General features: G+C 37.5%; 2 long non-coding RNA genes across 2 annotated transcripts in view; both read right to left on the bottom strand.

The window, feature by feature from the left end:
* The window catches only part of LOC131997392 (uncharacterized), a 54,991-nt gene that overhangs the window by 18,146 nt on the left and 19,616 nt on the right, over positions 1 to 17,229 (bottom strand). The gene's annotated exons all lie outside the window — the stretch shown is intronic.
* LOC106085566 (uncharacterized) lies at positions 4,055 to 4,452 on the bottom strand. The gene is made up of 2 exons (XR_001220978.2): positions 4,337 to 4,452; positions 4,055 to 4,272 (listed from the first exon to the last, which is right to left on the bottom strand). It is a non-coding gene; the product is annotated as an uncharacterized LOC106085566 (long non-coding RNA).

Below are 17,229 nucleotides of genomic sequence, written 5' to 3'. Positions count from 1 at the left end.
AATAACATTGAGACAAAGATAAAAATTATTCATCGTGAAGGATAGAAAGTTGTTCTTATTAAGTTCATTGTCTTATCACGCGTTAATCACATGAAAAAAAGAGACATTTACAAAATTCACGTGATTATCCTAACCAAATTTTGTTAACAGAGCGATTAACATAAAATAAACAAGAATGTGCGTAAATCTACTTGCCAAAAAGCTGATAATAGGCTACATTGTATACTGGAGACAGCTTGGCCTAGATTTGCTTCATATAGAATATTTTGTTTCCATTACTCTTTATAGCATAAGATTTCACCATTTATTCCTATAGTAGAGCTGGCAAATTATCGATAATAGAAACATTCGACATTTCTAATAATAAATATCGATAGCATCGATGCTATCGTTAATTTTCCATCACCTCTATTTATAACGAAAATGAGAAGTAAAAATCAGGAAATCGATTTATACAGAAGCCATATCAATTACAGATAATAGATTGATACAAATGAATTGTCACTCCCTTAAACAAATGGCAACCACGAACGACGATTAGAAATCTGACGTTTTCTTCTGTCTCATTCTTAAGAGTCACCTAAGAGAGGAGCAAATGGAATTGGGTGAACATAAACTCCGTAGAAAAATACAAGTTAGTTAACAAAAAGAAACTAAAGAGAGAGTTAAAAAGAGTTTTGTAAAAATTATTTTAAGTTTAAAAGAAAAAAAGTGTCCACAATCCATTGAAAAATCATTCATTGTTCGTACGCAGTTATGTTGGAATTCTCTCTTCTCTCAATTTTCTTCGTTTATTTCTAATCTTTGTAGGTGGTGCCTCTTAAAAGAGGCAATGGCATATCTATACCTATTGAACATCTGTGATATCAATGCACAGACCGACTAAAACCAAATTTAATAAAGTAAGTTCGAAGTTATGATACATCATTATTGCCCAAAATTTTAGCCCAATCGTCGCGCACCCTATTGGCGCAATGTATTTTAAAGGATACTTTCAGTGTCGAATCATATATTTTGTTCAATTTTGCAAAAAAATAACTTTGCCGATAGTATCGATCGAAAAAATATAAATCGCTATTCAGACAAAAAATAAAATATCGATAGTATTGTCAGCTCTAGTTTGGCTCCGTATTCTTACCATATTTACTTTAAAATTGTCACAACACCTCACTATTTCAAATGTCACCGAAATCGGGTAATATATATAGGTTTTATGGGCTTCGGATCGTTTATCGGCAGATCGGTCTTTCACCACCATAGGATGAGGTGAAATATTAGCCTAATCATTCCGTTTGTAACATCTCGATATATTGAACTGAGACTAGAGCTGGCAAAATATCGATGGCACTATCGATACTATCGATATTTTATTTATTGTCAGAATATGGATTGATCGTTTACCACCTCGAAATATGCATTTGAGACCCCATAAAGTATATATATTCTTGATCGTCATGCCATTTTAAGTCGATCTAGCCATGTCCGTCCGTCCGTCTGTCGAAAGCACACTAACTTTCGAAGGAGTAAAGCCAGCCGCTTGAAATTCTGCACAAATACTTTTTATTTGAGTAGGTCGGTTGGGATTGTACAGGGCCAAATCGGTCCATGTTTTGATATAGCTGCCATATAAACCGATCTTGGGTCTTGACTTCTTGAGCGTCTAGAGGGCGCAATTCTTATCCGATTTGATTGAAATTTTGCACGTGGTGTTTTGGTATCACTTTCAACAACTGTGCTAAGTATGATTGAAATCGGTCCATGTTTTGAGATAACTGCCATATAAACCGATCTTGGGTCTTGACTTCATCAGCCTCTAGAGGGCGCAATTCTTATCCGATTTGACTGAAATTTTGCACGTGGTATTTTGGTATCACTTCCAACAACTGTGCTCAGTATGGTTGAAATCGGTCCATGTTTTGAGATAGCTGCCATATAAACCGACCTTGGGTCTTGACTTCTTGAGCCTCTAGAGGGCGCAATTCTTGTCCGATTTGTCTGAAATCTTGCACGTAGTGGTTTGGTATCACTCCCAAGAACTTTATTAAGTATGATTCAAATCGGTTCATTATCTGGTATAGCTGTCATATAAACCCATCTTGGATTTTGACTTCTTGAGCCAATAGAGCGCGCAATTCTCATCCGATTTGGCTGAAATTTTTCATGAGGTGTTTTGTTATGACTTCCAATAACTGTGGTAAGTATGGCGCAAATCGGTACATAACCTGATATAGCTGCCATATAAATTGATCTAGGATCTTGACTTCTTGAGCCTCTAGAGGACACAATTCTCATCCGATTTGGCTGACATTTTGTACAACGGCTTCTCTCATGACCTTCAACGTGTCTAATATGGTATGAATCGATCAATAGCTTGATACAGCTCCCATATAAACCTATCTCCCAAGTTTGCTTCTTGAGCCCTTACAAGGCGCAATTCTTATCCTAATAAACTGAAATATTACACAATGACTTCTACAATGTTCAGCATTCATTTATGGTCCGAATCGGACAATAACTTGATAAAGCTCCAATAGCATAACAGTTCTTATTCAATATTCTTTGTTTGCCTAAAAAGAGATACCGCACATAGAACTCGACAAATGCGATCCATTGTGTATACATGGGTATACATGATTCGGCCCGGCCGAACTTAGCACGCTCTTACTTGCTTTGACTTCGTTTTTTGCGATAAATGAAAAGCGTGGTCTTTCTAGTTCTATACAAAATCACATTCATTTTATTTATTAGCGGAAACTACATTGCTCCGCCATCGGAGAGTTGACATACTATATAGAGATATATTGGGTTGCCCAAAAAGTAATTGTGGATTTTTTAAAAGAAAGTAAATGCATTTTTAATAAAACTTAGAATGAACTTTAATCAAATATACTTTTCTTACACTTTTTTTCAAAAGCAAACTAAAAGTAACAACTAATAACTGACAGAAGAAAGAATGCAATTACAGAGTCACAAGCTGTGAAAAAATTTGTCAACGCCGACTATATGAAAAATCCGCAATTACTTTTTGGGCAACCCAATATATTAAATAACCATATTGTTACAAACTATTATACAGAGTCGTTCCCACTAAATTTTTTGTTTTGCAAAATTTAACAAAAATAAACGATTCGACACTTAATGTACCCTTTAAGATACACTGCGCCTATAGAGGGCACAATTTTTATTCGATTGGGAACCCACCACCATGGGTTCTGCAAAAAAATGTTGAATTGCGGACATTTTTTGCAGTATCCATGGTGGTGAGTTACCAAGGTTCGGCTCGCCGAACTAAACCATTTTTACTTTGTTACATTCATTCTTTTTTAACCATTTCTCCCATGTGTGTCGTTTTTATTCGGCACATTTTGGCATGCTTAATGTTCATGGGGCCTTTTCACTTTCTGTTTTTGGCAAGTGACCTAACCTCTATTATTCAGCCATGGTGCTGGCTGACCCCGGAAGAAAAGCATCTGACAATGGCATGTTGTCTATGACCAATTCCTCTCTTGTTTTCTGTTTTAATGGTTAAATTATCCAGATACTCCCCTATAACGTAAAGAAAAATTAAAAAAAAAACAAAACTAAATTCAAATTTAGGCAAAATTGAATTCAATATTGCAATTTTTAATAAATTTATATAGGAAAAAAATTCTTTAATTGTAAAAATCTAGTTTACAATTTTAGTCTTTAGAATCTATGCTTTTTTTTATTATACTGATGAAAACAAGTGAGGTTTTAGACTTCAACTGATGAGCAATGCTGTTTTATGAAGCATCTTCCCCACACTTTGGGCTCAATTTCGTTTTCAATTTAATCCACATTGAACTGGTACTAACTTGAATATCAATTGTCAGATGAAGGACTAGTGCAGTGGACTTTGTCAATATGTGACATAAAATAAATTAAAAGTTAAGCAAAGAAACAAATTGCCCATTGTTATAAACATCAATAAGGCAACAACAAAACATTGGCATTTAGCTTCTTTTTTAAATGCATTGTAAATTTTCGTCTTCGTGTTCCTTGTGATTGATAAAAAAAAATCTTGTGGGTTAAAAAAAGTTTTTTTTTGTAGCTAGAAACAAATATTTGCCCAAATTATCTAATAACATATTAAGAAATAAGACACTTTGAATTTTATCTACATAATGTCAGAGCTATAGCTAGAGCGAGAGAGGCAGAAAGCTACTGAGATGTAGAGATGACAAAATGCAAATATTTTCCTAAGACTTGACTATGTTGGCTCGTTTGGTTGATTTTTTTTTTGCCGTTTTCCTAGAACCGAAGAAAAACCCAAAGACGTAAAAATTGAAATATGATAATGTCACATTATTATCACCAGCATCATCGTCATCGTCACCATCAGCAGCTTCACAAACAAATAATTCGAAAAGATTTAATACATTTTATTTGAACCCACAACAATTTTTTGTTTTCCCAACAAAATTATGTAAAGACTGGCACGACGAAAGTATCATAAAAATATCAAATGTCATAAACCAAAAATGTTAAATTGTACTTTTGTTTGACAAAGAAATTTAGAGTGGGAGAGAAATTTGACGCTAGCGTATATTTTTAAGTATATATCCATCAGATTTTTTTAATCCCTCAAGACACTAGGTAAGATTAGAATAAGGAAAGTTCCTGGCCAGGGAAAAATGACAAAGATGAAAATCAAGAGAAATTTTATTGAAAAAAATGTATGAAATATAAAGGGTGATTTTTTAAGAGCTATAGGAACGTTTTTCAAAAAGAAAAAACCGAAAAATGCATGAATTTTTTATTTGAATCGATACGATACGGTCCATATAATTTAATGTTTGAAGATTATTTCATGCAAATGTTGACCGTGACTGCGCCTCAAAAGATTCATCCGCTTAGTCCAATTTTGGCATACTCTGTCCAACATTGTGGTCGGTATCTCACAAAGAAATGCTTCAGTGTTGTCTCCCAATGAGTTAATTGAAGCGGGCTTGTCTTTATAGACATGGGCTTTAACATAGCCCCACAAAAATAGTCTAAAGGCGTTAAATCGCACAATCTAGGCGGCCAATTGACCGGTCCCGAATGTGGAATAAAAAAAATTACCGAACTCGCCTGTCAATAAGTCCATGTTACGCATGCTGTGTGGCATGTGGCACCGTCTTCTTTAAACTACATGTCATGCAAGTCAAGGTTTTGTATTTTGGGCAAAAAATAGTTTGATATTGTCTCACGGTAGCGCTCACCATTCATAGTTACGTTACGATTAGCATCATCTTTGAAGAAGTACGGTCCAATGATGCCGCCAGCCCATAAACCGTACCAAACTGTGACTTTTTCTGCATCACTCCAAAATCGACAATTCTTCTTATTTACGTACCCATTGAGCCAAAAATGAGCTTCGTCGCTCAATGGAACAAGCGCGCGGTGAACTTTCTACACTTTTTCTCTATGCATTGGTAGCTCTTGCAATGCTTTTGGCTGATCTTCACTCCAAAATCTACAATTATGCATATTTACGTACCCATAAAGCCAAAAATGAGCTTCGTCGCTCATTTTGATAAAAAGAATTCAATAATTTGCAAGCTCTGTTCATTTGTAAGAAGATTCATGGTTAAATTATAGACCAAACTGAAGATGTTGGACAGTGAAACAAAACATGAAACGTGCGTAAGCTGTTTAAACCAAGATTAAAAGAAAATAGCTAAAAAAATCACCCTGTATAATTTCAAGAAAAAAAAAAATAGTTCATTATAAAATTTTTCTAGACAACTAGCTGAATCGGGCCCACTACTTTACGTCGTTTGTCATAATTTTTAATTAATTTAGCTATTTCCAAAATTTCTCAAAAGTCCTCGAAATTCTCTCGCCTACGCTTTGTAAAATTTTGTAAAAAAAATTCAAAAATCATTTGGTTTCGAATTGAATTTTTATAGACAACTAGCTAAAACCAAGATGGCCATTGGCTTTAGCGATCATCCTGCTTGACCCTCTACAATACAGCTATTTTCGAAATTTTTACAAAAGTCCTCGAAATTCTCTCGCCTCCCTTTGTAAAATTTTATTAAAGTAAATTGTATGCAATATTTAATTTCAAGGAAACAATCATTCATTATAAAATTCGGTTTCAAATTCAATTTTCATAGACAATTAGCTGCATCGGGTCCACTACGTTACGCATTTTGTTACAGTATGCGAAAAAAGATGTCCATTTGGCTTTAGCGTTCTTCCTGCTTGATCCTCTACAATACTACAGCTATTTTCGAAATTTTTACAAAACTCCTCCAAATTCTCTCGCCTCCCCTTGGAAAATAACTACCGCCAACCTTGAAACTTTTCAGCTTATATTCCTAACATTTACATGTGATTAAAATTTTAATCTCTTCAAAGTTTATGTCAACTACGCCTCTCTTAAGGCAAATGCGTAAAAAATTTATTATTATTGACAGTAGGTACTATGTAATTCTTAATGATACCTCTTTATGATTTATGCCACAATAAAAAAAAAGAATATTTTTTAAAAAACTCCTCCATACCGATTTTTATAAATAAAGCATCAAATAAAAAAATCTATGGAAAACTACTTCCTCATAAATCAAAATCATAAAATTATTGTGTTTCCCAAGCATACGTCAAGGCGATCTTGTGTGTGTACGTAAATGCGTACTTGCCTAAACCGTTATTAACTTTATGGTCTATCAAAAAAAGAGAAAAAAATGAATTCACCTTGTTTAAAAAGAAAAAAATCTAACTCACGTGTGTATGTATATGTATTTGTATGTACGGGCATAAGTAAATACTATATTACCTTCGTAACTACGTAGATCCAATGACATTTCATCTTCTTGTTCTATCTGATAATTAAGGGTATTTAAAACAAAACTCCTCCATCTACGTCAGCAGCCCACAGTGGGGGATATTATTAAGTTTTGAAAATCGAGGGACGAACAAATGTAAAGGAAAATATATGCACACTTAAACTAGCCTTTCCCCAGAAAAAGGGTACTAAAGCTACTCTTTCCCAAGAGAAAGGGTACTAAAACTTCCCTTTCCCAAGAAACAGGGTACTAAAACTCCCCATTCCCAAGAGAAAGGGTACTAAAACTAACCTTTCCCATGAAAAAGGGTATTATTACTGGTTTTTCCCAAGAAAAAGGGTACTACAACTACTCTTTTCCAAGAGAAAGGGTACTCAAACTACCCTTTCCCACGATAAGGATACTAAAACTAACCTTTCCCAAGAGAAAGAGTACCAAAACTACCTTTTTCCAAGAGAAAAGGTACTAAATCCACTTTTTCCCGAGTAAAAGGGCACTAAAACTACCCTTTTCCATGTCAAAGGTTACTAAAATTACTATTTCCAAAGAGAAAAGGCACAAAAATTACCCTTTTCCAAAAGAAAGGGTACTAAAATTAGCATTTCGTAACAGAAAGTGTACTGAAACTACCCTTTCCAAAGAGAAAGGGTATTAAAACTACCCTTTTCCAAGAGGAAGGGTATTAAAAATACTCTTTCTCAAGGGAAAGGGTACTAAAACTAAACTATCCCAAGAGAAAGGGTACCAAAGATACCCCTTTCCAAGAAAAAGGGTACTAAAACTACACTTTCCCGAGAGAAAGGGTACTAAAACTAACCTTTCCCAAGAAAAATGGTACTAACACTACCCTTTCCCGAGAGAAAGGGTACTAAAACTACGCTTTCCCAAGGGAGAGGGTACTAAAACTACCCTTTCCCAAGATAAAGATTACTAAAACTAACCTTTCCCAAGAGAAAGGGTGCTAAAACTAACCTTTTCCAAGAGAAACGGTACGAAAACTACCCTTTTCCAAGAAAAAAGGTACTAAAATTACTTTTCCCAAGAGAAAGGACACTAAAACTACCCTTCCCCAAGAGAAAGGGAAATGAAACAACCATTTCCCAAGAGAAAGGTTACCAGAGCTAACCTTTCCCGCGAATGAAGGTAAAAAAACTCCCCTTTCTCAAGCGAAAGTGTACTAAAACTACCATTTCCCAAGTGGAAGGATACTAAAACTACCCTTTTTCAAGGGAAAGGGCACTAAAACTACTCTCTCCTTAAAGAAAGGGTATTATAACTTTCCTTTACAAAGAGAAAGGCTGCTAAAACTACCCTTTCTTAATAGAAATAGTACTAAAACTATCCTTTCCCAAGAGAAAGGGTGCTAGAACTTCCCTTTCGCAAGAGAAAGGGCATTAAAACTACCCTTTCCCAAGAGAAAGGGTACCAAAACTGCAATTTTCCAAGAGAGGGTACTAAAACTACCTTCTCCCTAGAGAAAGGGTACTAAAATTACCCTTTCCCGATAGAGAGGGTACTAAACCTACAATTTCCCAACGGAAAAGTATAAAATAACTACCCTTTCCCAAGAGAAAGGGTACTAGAACTACCCTTTCCCAAGAGAAATGGTAGTAAAACTACCCTTTCCCAAGGGAAATGGTAGTAAAACTACCCTTTCCCAAGAAAAAGGGGACTAAAACTACCGCTTCCCAAGAGAAAGGCTACTAAAACTTCGTTTTAGCGAGAAAAAGTGTACTAAAAATACCCTTTCTCAAGAAAATGGTTCTAAAACTACCCTTTCCCAACAGAAAGGGTACTAAAACTACCCTTTTCCAACAGAAAAGGTACTAAAAATACCCTTTCCCAACAGAAATTGTACTAAAACTACCCTTTCCTAACAGAAAGGGTACTAAAACTACCCTTTCCCAAGAGAAAGTGTATTAAAACTACCCTTTTCTAAGAGAAAGGGTATTAAAAATACCATTTCCCAAGAGAAAGGGTACTAAAACTACACTTTCCCAAGAGAAAGGGTACTGCAACTATCCTTTTCCAAGATAAAAGGACTAAAACTACACTTTCCCAAGAGAAAAGGTACAAAAACAACTCTTTCCCAAGAGAAAAGTTACTAAAACCACCCTTTCTGGGGAAAAAGAATTAAAACTATACCAAACCAAAATAAATTATTGTAGAACTATCCTTTCCCAAGAGAAGGGTGTATTAAAACTACCCTTTCCCAACAGAAAGGGTATTAAAAATACCATTTCCCAAGAGAAAGGGTACTAAAACTACACTTTCCCCAGAGAAAAGGTACTAAAACAACTCTTTCCCAAGAGAAAAGTTACTAAAACCTCCCTTTCTGAGGAAAAAGAACTAAAACTACACCAAACCAAAAGAAATTAGAACTATCCTTTTCCAAGAGAAGGGTACTAAAATTACCCTTTCCCAGGAGAAAGGGTACTAAAATTTTCCTCTCCCAAGAGAGAAGGTACTTAAACTACCCTTTCAGAAGGGAAAGGATACTAAAACTATCCTCTCCCAAGAGAGAGGGTAGTAAAACTACCCTTTTTAAGATAAAGGGCACTTAAACTACCCTTTGCCAAGAAAAAAAGATATTAAAACTACCCTTTTCCAAGAGAAAGGGTATTGAAACTAGTATTTCCCAAGAGAGAGGGTACTAAAAATACTCTTTCCCAAAAGAAAATGTACACTTTTCCAGGAGAAATGGCACTAAAACTTCCCTTTGAAAAGAGAAAGGGAACTAAAGCCAACTTTTTCCAAGAGAAAGGGTATTAAAACTACCTTTCCAAAGAGAAAGGGTTGATAAAATACCCTTTCCTAAGAAAAAGGGTATTTAACTTTTCCCAAGAGGAAGGGTATTTAAAATATCCTTTCCCAAGAGAAAGGGTTTTAAAACTGCTCTTTCCCTAGAGATAGGATATCAAAACTATCCTTTTCCAAGAGAAAAGCTATTAAAACTACCCTTTCCCAATAAAGAGTACTAAAACTACCATTTCCCAAGAGAAAGGATGCTAAAACTTGCCTTTTCCAAAGGAAAAGGGTACCAAAACTTGCCTTTCCCAAGAGAAAGAGTACTATACCTTGCCTTTCCCAAGAGAAAGAGTACTAAACCTAGCCTTCCCCAAGAGAAAGGGTACACAAACTACCCTTTCTTAAGAGCAATGGTATTGAAACTCCTTATTCCTAAGAAAAAGGGTACCTTAAATACCCTTTCCCAAGAGAAAGGTTATTAAAACTTCTCTTTCACAAGAGAAAGAGTACTAAAAGTACCCAAGAGAAAGGGAACTTCAAATAACTTTTCCCAAGAGAAAGGGTACAAAAACTAACATTTTGCGGGAGAAAGGGTATTAAAACTACCCTTTTCCCAAGAGAAAGGCTGCTAAAACTACACTTTCCCAAGTGCTAAACTAACATTTCCCAGGACAAAGGGTACAAAAATTACCCTTACCCAAGAGAAAGGGTACTAAAGCTACATTTTTCCAAGAGAAAGGCACTTTAACAATTTTTCCCCAGAGAAATGGTACTTAAACTCCTTTTGCCTTTTACCCTATTCCAAGAGAAAGGGTATTTAAACTACATTTTCCCAAGAGAAAGGAAAGTGGGTGGACTAAGGTCAACGTGCGTGGCGTTAACTCCATAAAGACTAAGCTGGTACTTTTTACCAGGAAGAAAGTAAGTATTGACACTCAACAAAATCAAGCAGACGAAAGATAGAACACAATAAACTGCTACAACTGCTAGAGCTGCCGTTCTTTACGGAGGCCTAGTGATTCAAAAGTATACTGAATGTATTGGGTTGCCCAAAAAGTAATTGCGGATTTTTCATATAGTCGGCGTTGACAAATTTTTTCACAGCTTGTGACTCTGTAATTCTTTCTTTCTTTCTTCTGTCAGTTATCAGCTGTTACTTTTAGCTTGCTTTAGAAAAATAGTGTAAAAAAAAGTATATTTGATTAAAGTTCATTCTAAGTTTTATTAAAAATACATTTACTTTCTTTTAAAAAATCCGCAATTCCTTTTTGGGCAACCCAATATTTTTCTCCTGTTCCAATTCGGTAGGATGTAGTTGGGGGCTGAATGCCATTCTGGGTCTTAGACCTGTACACCTGCATGTTGGGGGTTTGGGAAGGCAGATCTCCATGACTGAGGGAGTCAGGTACCTAGCGCTGGTTGCGCATTCTTCTTTTCTGGTTGGGGTTGGACAGTCCTTCCTTGTTTGCGGGTTAGAAGTCATTATCCGGAAAAGGGTTCTCTGGGCTAAGGATACCCTGTTCTTCCGGGAACTTTCTATATACACGGATGGGCCTAAATTGGATAGGGGACAAGGGCAGGAATCTTCATTGAATTTCTTTATGTGTAAAACTCTCAGAGTTGCCACATTTGAAAAACATGTGAGAATACATATATACGTGTAATAGCACATTTACAATCGACCGAAGACACGACTTAGAGGTAGTGGCGTAATTGATAACTGTAGAAGTTTTCTTAATGACAAACACTTACTTTGTTCATATTCGCATCTAGATGAGATCAAATGAATTTTTTTTTTAGAATTTATCACAATATGTACCCCACTGTGTGCATTTCGTTTATGGTCTACCCATTTCGGTTATTTATCTTTATTCCTGCAATTTTGTCTGGTTTATTTGATGATAAGTTAAGATATGTTTAAAAAATATAAAAAGAACTCAACTCACCCCATTTGTTTGTTGTTCTATTTTCAAGCAAAAATTTAACTCTTTTTTCACATTTATAAAAGGGGATAAATGCGATTAAACCCCAAATACCAAGTGACGTCAAAAAAAGTGAATTGCACTCCAATAAATGCAAATAATTTTCAAAATGTTTTGATTATAATCATAAAGATATTCAATAATTACCGAACAATTGGGTTGTATCAAGAAAAATAACAAAATGACTTGCAAGCATCATTTCTCAATTTGTTTGGCTTTGATTTCAAGCGAATAGTTTAAATATTTACCCAAAATTCCTATAAAATGCTCTTTGTTCGAAATTCCTTCTTGACCCTTACATGAATGGCTTTATAGACAGTGGGTAGAGAGAAAGAGAGTGAGAGTGAGAGAAAGATAAGAAAAATGCTTTCGTATGTAAAGACACCAAATATTGGTATTGCAGTAAGCTTCTGACCTTAATCGTTGAAAAGAAAATCATAAATAACGGTTATTTGAATAGACTAGTCATTGGAAATATGTATGTGTGAGTGTGTCAGCAGTCAGCACTCTTACATGTCTTACAATTTGAAGAAAAAAATATTTATTTTAAAAACCAGTAGCAATGCTAGTTAAAATATATACGCAATTAAAGTAAATATTTTGTTTACAACCAACGTATCAAACAGTTGCAGTGAAAAAATGACTAATAACGCTGTGATTATTAACCGCAATTCAAGGTTTATATACAACATTTATTTCTTGAGGGGTGACGTAGGGGGTGAGCGATACAAAGTTACTGTTCTGATTGCCTTTAACGATAATGAGTGGCGAAGTTCAGGCCAAACTCAGTTCCTTTCGCATCTCAATTCTGGGCTAAATTTTTTTTTTTTTTAAATTTCCTATAGAAATAAAGTTTTGTCAGAATTTTTTTTGTAGAAACGAATTTTAACAAAATTTTCTCTAGAAATAAAATTTTGGAAAATTTTTCTTCTGAAATAAAAATTTTAACATTTTCTATAGAAATAAAATTTTGGATTTTTTTTTCAGAAATAAAAATTTTGGAAAACTTTTTTCAGAAATAAAAATTTTTCAAAATTTTCAAAAGAAATACAATTTTGGCAAAATTTTCTTTGGAAATAAAATTTGGACAAAATTTATCAATCAATATATCAATTTGTGTTTGTTTGTAGATTTTCTTGAAATTTTCACAGATGGTACATATTGTCCCCGTGGTGAAACTACCCCCGTGGGTACTAAATTTTTTGATATCTGAAGGGGGGGCGGACCCTCCCCCTTACCCTAATTTTCAGAAACGCCAGATCTCGGAGATGGGTGGTGCGATTTAAGCGAAATTTTGTGTGCTCTCATATAGTACCATAAAAAAAAATTTGGTGTCCAAATTTCGGGTGGGGTACCTAGGCCCCATTCTAAATCCTACCAAACATAAATTTACACCATTCACGACAATATGGGACTCAAATGAAAGCTATTTAGGATAAGAAAACGTATCTGATATCCAATTGTCGGACCAAGTGCTAGGGGGACTACCCCAAGCCCCATGGCGATATAGGACTCAAATTGAAGGTATTTACGAGTAGAATACGAATCTGATATCCAAATGTGGGACCACGTTTCTGGTCCCACATTTGGACTTATTTACTGAAATAAGTCCCCAAACAGGACTTATTTACTGACCATGGGAATATGGGGCTTAAAAAAAAGGTATTTGAATATAGAATACGAATCTGCTATCCAAATATGGGACCAAGTGTTTGGGGGCCGCCTCTCACCAAAAACATCCCCCAAAGGAGACAAATTTACGACCATAGCAATATGGGGCTCAAATGAAAGGTCTTTGGGAGTAAAGCTCGAATTTCATATCAATATTCGGGAAAAGTGTCTATGGGGCCACCCCAATCTGATTGGGCTTAAATTTTGCACATAGTGTTTTGCTATGACTTTTAACAGCTGTGCCATTTACGGCCCAAATCGGTCTATAACCTGATATAACCGATCTGCCGATTGGACTTCTAGACCCACACTTGTTGTCCGATTTGGCTCAAATTTTGCACATAGTGTTCTGCTATGACTTCCAACAGCTGTGCCATTTGCGGTCCAAATTGGTCTATAACTTGGTATAGCTTCCATATAAACCGGTCTGCCGATTTGACTTATTGAGTCCTTACAAGCCCCAATTTTTGTCTGATTTGGCTCAAATTTTGCACATAGTGTTCTGCTATGACTTCCAACAGCTGTGCCATTTGCGGTCCAAATCGGTCTATAACCTGATATAGCTCCCCTAAAAACCGATCTGCCGATTGGACTTCTAAAGCCACAATTGTTGTTCGATTGGGCTTAAATTTTGTACATAGTGTTCTGTTATGACTTCCAACAGCTGTACCATTTACGGTCCAAATCGGTCTATAACCTGACCATGCAGCGCCAATGGGGTCTCGTCAGCTATGTGACACACAATGGAATAATATTCACATGTTTCAGAATGCCGTTCTTCGAACTGCGAAGGGCTGTCTGCTTAGTTCTAGCATGGACCACCTCTATCAGTAGACAAAGATCCTGCCCGTGCAAAGACGTAACTACATTTTGTCCAAGCAATACCTTCTGGGCTGTTATCGCAGGCACCATCCAAATCATCATCTTGTGTATAGTTATCCAAGTTTCAGCTTCTGGGAGCTTCGAGAGAGAGAACCTCTAGATCGGGTGGGTCTATACAACATTCCTGAAGATAAGTTAGCAAATGCGTTCAATGGCTACTGGGTGTGGTCCTTGCAGAACGACCGCCTCCCATTGCAACTGAAGAAATTGACCTCCCCCGGCAAACCAGAGTAGTTCTGGCTCAATAACGATCCGCCTAATTGTGACCTAGGACCACATGACACACGTTGCCTGTTTAACTGCCCAGCCAGACCCAGATTCCTCTGGACGCACCCACCTTAGTATCGGAGTTTCAGCATCTGGATATTCAACAGAAACAAGCAGTCGGAAGAACACACTGCTCAAAACATTAGAAGCTCCAGAGACACTCACATGTATTTAATGGGGTACTCCAGAAGAAATACATAAAGACGGTAGAGGGATACCTTGTCAAACATTGCAAGATAGTCCTCTTGGAAGCTTCATTTTAGAAGGCATGCCGCAAGGGAGTGAGAGCAGAGACTAGGGGGGACATGTTGAGACTTTTGATAAAAACCCCACAGGATGCGACGGGACTCACGGAGACACCGGAATCTTGGAATAATGATGTTGATCGAAGGTTGATCATTACAGTATTTATGGTGAAGGAATCCTGGAGGAGTTTCAAACCACTTAAGTCACCTGGACCTGATGGAATATTTCTGGCGTTGCTACAGAAGGAAGCGCCCTACCGGGCCTATATTTTCACAGCGTGATTAGGACTTGCATATACTCCGAAAGCCTGGCAGGAGGCAAGGGTGTTATTTATACCCAAGCCCAGCAAGACAATTTATGCGACACCAAAGGCCTACAGACCTATAAGCCTTGCGTCCATTCTACTCGAAATCATGGAAAGTATTTTGGACACCATGATAAAGAGTAAGACATCGAGCGAACTGCTCAAATTCGAACAGAGACTGCCCGGCATGAGGTTGTGCATAAAATAGAAGAATCCTTCGATGCCATAACGTACACACTGGCGGTAGGCACTGACATCGAGGGGGCTTTTAACAATGTGCGGACCGACCTATTGATCAGAGAAACTGTGGTCATCCAACACTTTCCAGTCGCATATTCTTGCGTTTATATCTTCCAATACCAAGGTAATATTTAGTACCTGCTGCCTGTTCCTGGTAATAAGCAGCTCATCCTGCCATCAGGAGGACCCTTAGTGCCGCCGAAGCGGCCTTACAATGGTGGAGATTTTTCTGCAGAAACCGGACCATGGTCAAGATTCAGAACTTCCACCACTGTTGTATTAGTCTCGCCTTCTGACTGCACCAGCAGTTCATCCTCACAAGATTTGTTAGAACTTGTTATGATGAGCTTCCGCATGCATCCAGGAGTAGGTGAGAAAGCTGTGGAACCACTCCTCCTCAGGACACTGGGCATTGCGGTGGGGGTGCTTCACTAACTGCTGCTGTCGAAGTACTTTCTGAGTTCCGTGCTTCCTCGCTGGCGCACACTTTGAGCCCAGTCTAACTTTGTGACCCCACCCACACAGGGCTTGTCGGGTCCCTTTTTGATGCCATCCCTTCCTGTCTCGATTGTGGCAGTGGGATTTTCAGTCTCCTGCAATCCGCCCGATTTTAGCGATGTGGTCGATAGTTCCTCAGGCAAGTGTTCAGCAACTACTGCTGAATCGTCTCCTGATTACCCAACCCCACCTACCTACAGCTTCAACTTGTTAAATCCGTAGGATACAACCCCTTCAGACTTGTTGAAGTCTGCGAGACCGCCGAAGTTTAGTACTAATACTGCATGTCTCCGGTCACCATCAGCCTCATCCAATCCATTTCAATAGAGCGTTGATCCCAATTAGTCTGTATCGGCTTCGATACCAGCCTGCATAGTCACAAACTGGAGGAGACCCAGGAAATTTCGCAAGGACATCGGAGTATAATGATGACAGTCCATTGACTATCCCACTGCAGTTATTCCTAGGTATGCAACCCTGTTCCTCTCCTTTGTCGACAACTGCCATCACCAAACTGGCCCCAGTGACATTAGCATAGGTTCTTGGACCCATCTTACTGTTGTTCGCCCTAGTTCCTGGTATTATATTCAGGGCATGGGATGCCCTCCTGGTGACCGCAGCCTTTTGGCTGACTGCGGTGCAGTTTCTGAATCTAGACGTGTAGATTTTGGGGTAGCCTGTGCAGCGAATTCCCGAGCCCAATTTAGGGAGTATCACTCTCCCTATTAGTTAGAGTCTTAGGATCATTCGCACCAAGCCTTTCAATAAACCTGAGAGCGATGCGTCTTCTATTATTCCCACCTCTTAAAGAGCGTGTTGGTTTGCCGGGGAAGGAAAATTATAGGCATGCGAAAAAAGTATAGGTTCGGCCTTGTCCTTAAGACTCGAACCAGTTGCCTTTGTCAAATGCCCCTGCTGACCAGTCGTCTGTCGGGTAGAGGACCCTGGAGCAGCCGCTCCACCAGTCGCGGTTTCAGTAGCAGACAACAAACATGTTACGGCCTGATACCACCACCGTAGCTGTTGGGTCTTTGGAGTCCATTCTAAGCCTACTTCCGGGCTACAGATCTGCCGCTCCACTGGAAACAGACGCAGATCATCAACCGTCTAATGGATACTATGGAGTGACTAAAATTTTTCTTCCAAAAATAATGACCTATTACGAGTTACAGGAAAATTCTTGCGGAGTGAAATAACAATACGTCCGCTCCATTTTAGTTGCAATCCATAATTGACCCACAAATTTCTACAGAGTAAGAGGAATTTCGAGTGATTTTAAACCATAAAAGAAGAAGGATTAGAAAAAACATTTTTTGTCGTTTTGCCTATTCGAAAACCGGAACAGGCCTGAATATAATACCAATACGTAATGTTGCTAATATTTGTTTAAAAATTCAAATAAGAATCCCCAAACCAATCCTAAAAGCATAAATATTATGTATTTTTTCCTCCCAAGGAGACTGGTGCCACTATTGGTACCTTAAATTTTTTGCTAAAAAGTTTAACTAACGTCTGTTTAAAATAATAAGACGGCTTCAATATTTTCCTCAGCCCAATTCGCTGTAGAGCAAAAAGATACATGAAGAATGTCTGC

Source organism: Stomoxys calcitrans, chromosome 4 (assembly GCF_963082655.1).
Source record: "Stomoxys calcitrans chromosome 4, idStoCalc2.1, whole genome shotgun sequence".
Lineage (NCBI taxonomy): Eukaryota > Metazoa > Arthropoda > Insecta > Diptera > Muscidae > Stomoxys > Stomoxys calcitrans.
Note: the sequence above shows the minus strand (reverse complement) of the source record. Positions and strands in the feature narration are given on the sequence as shown.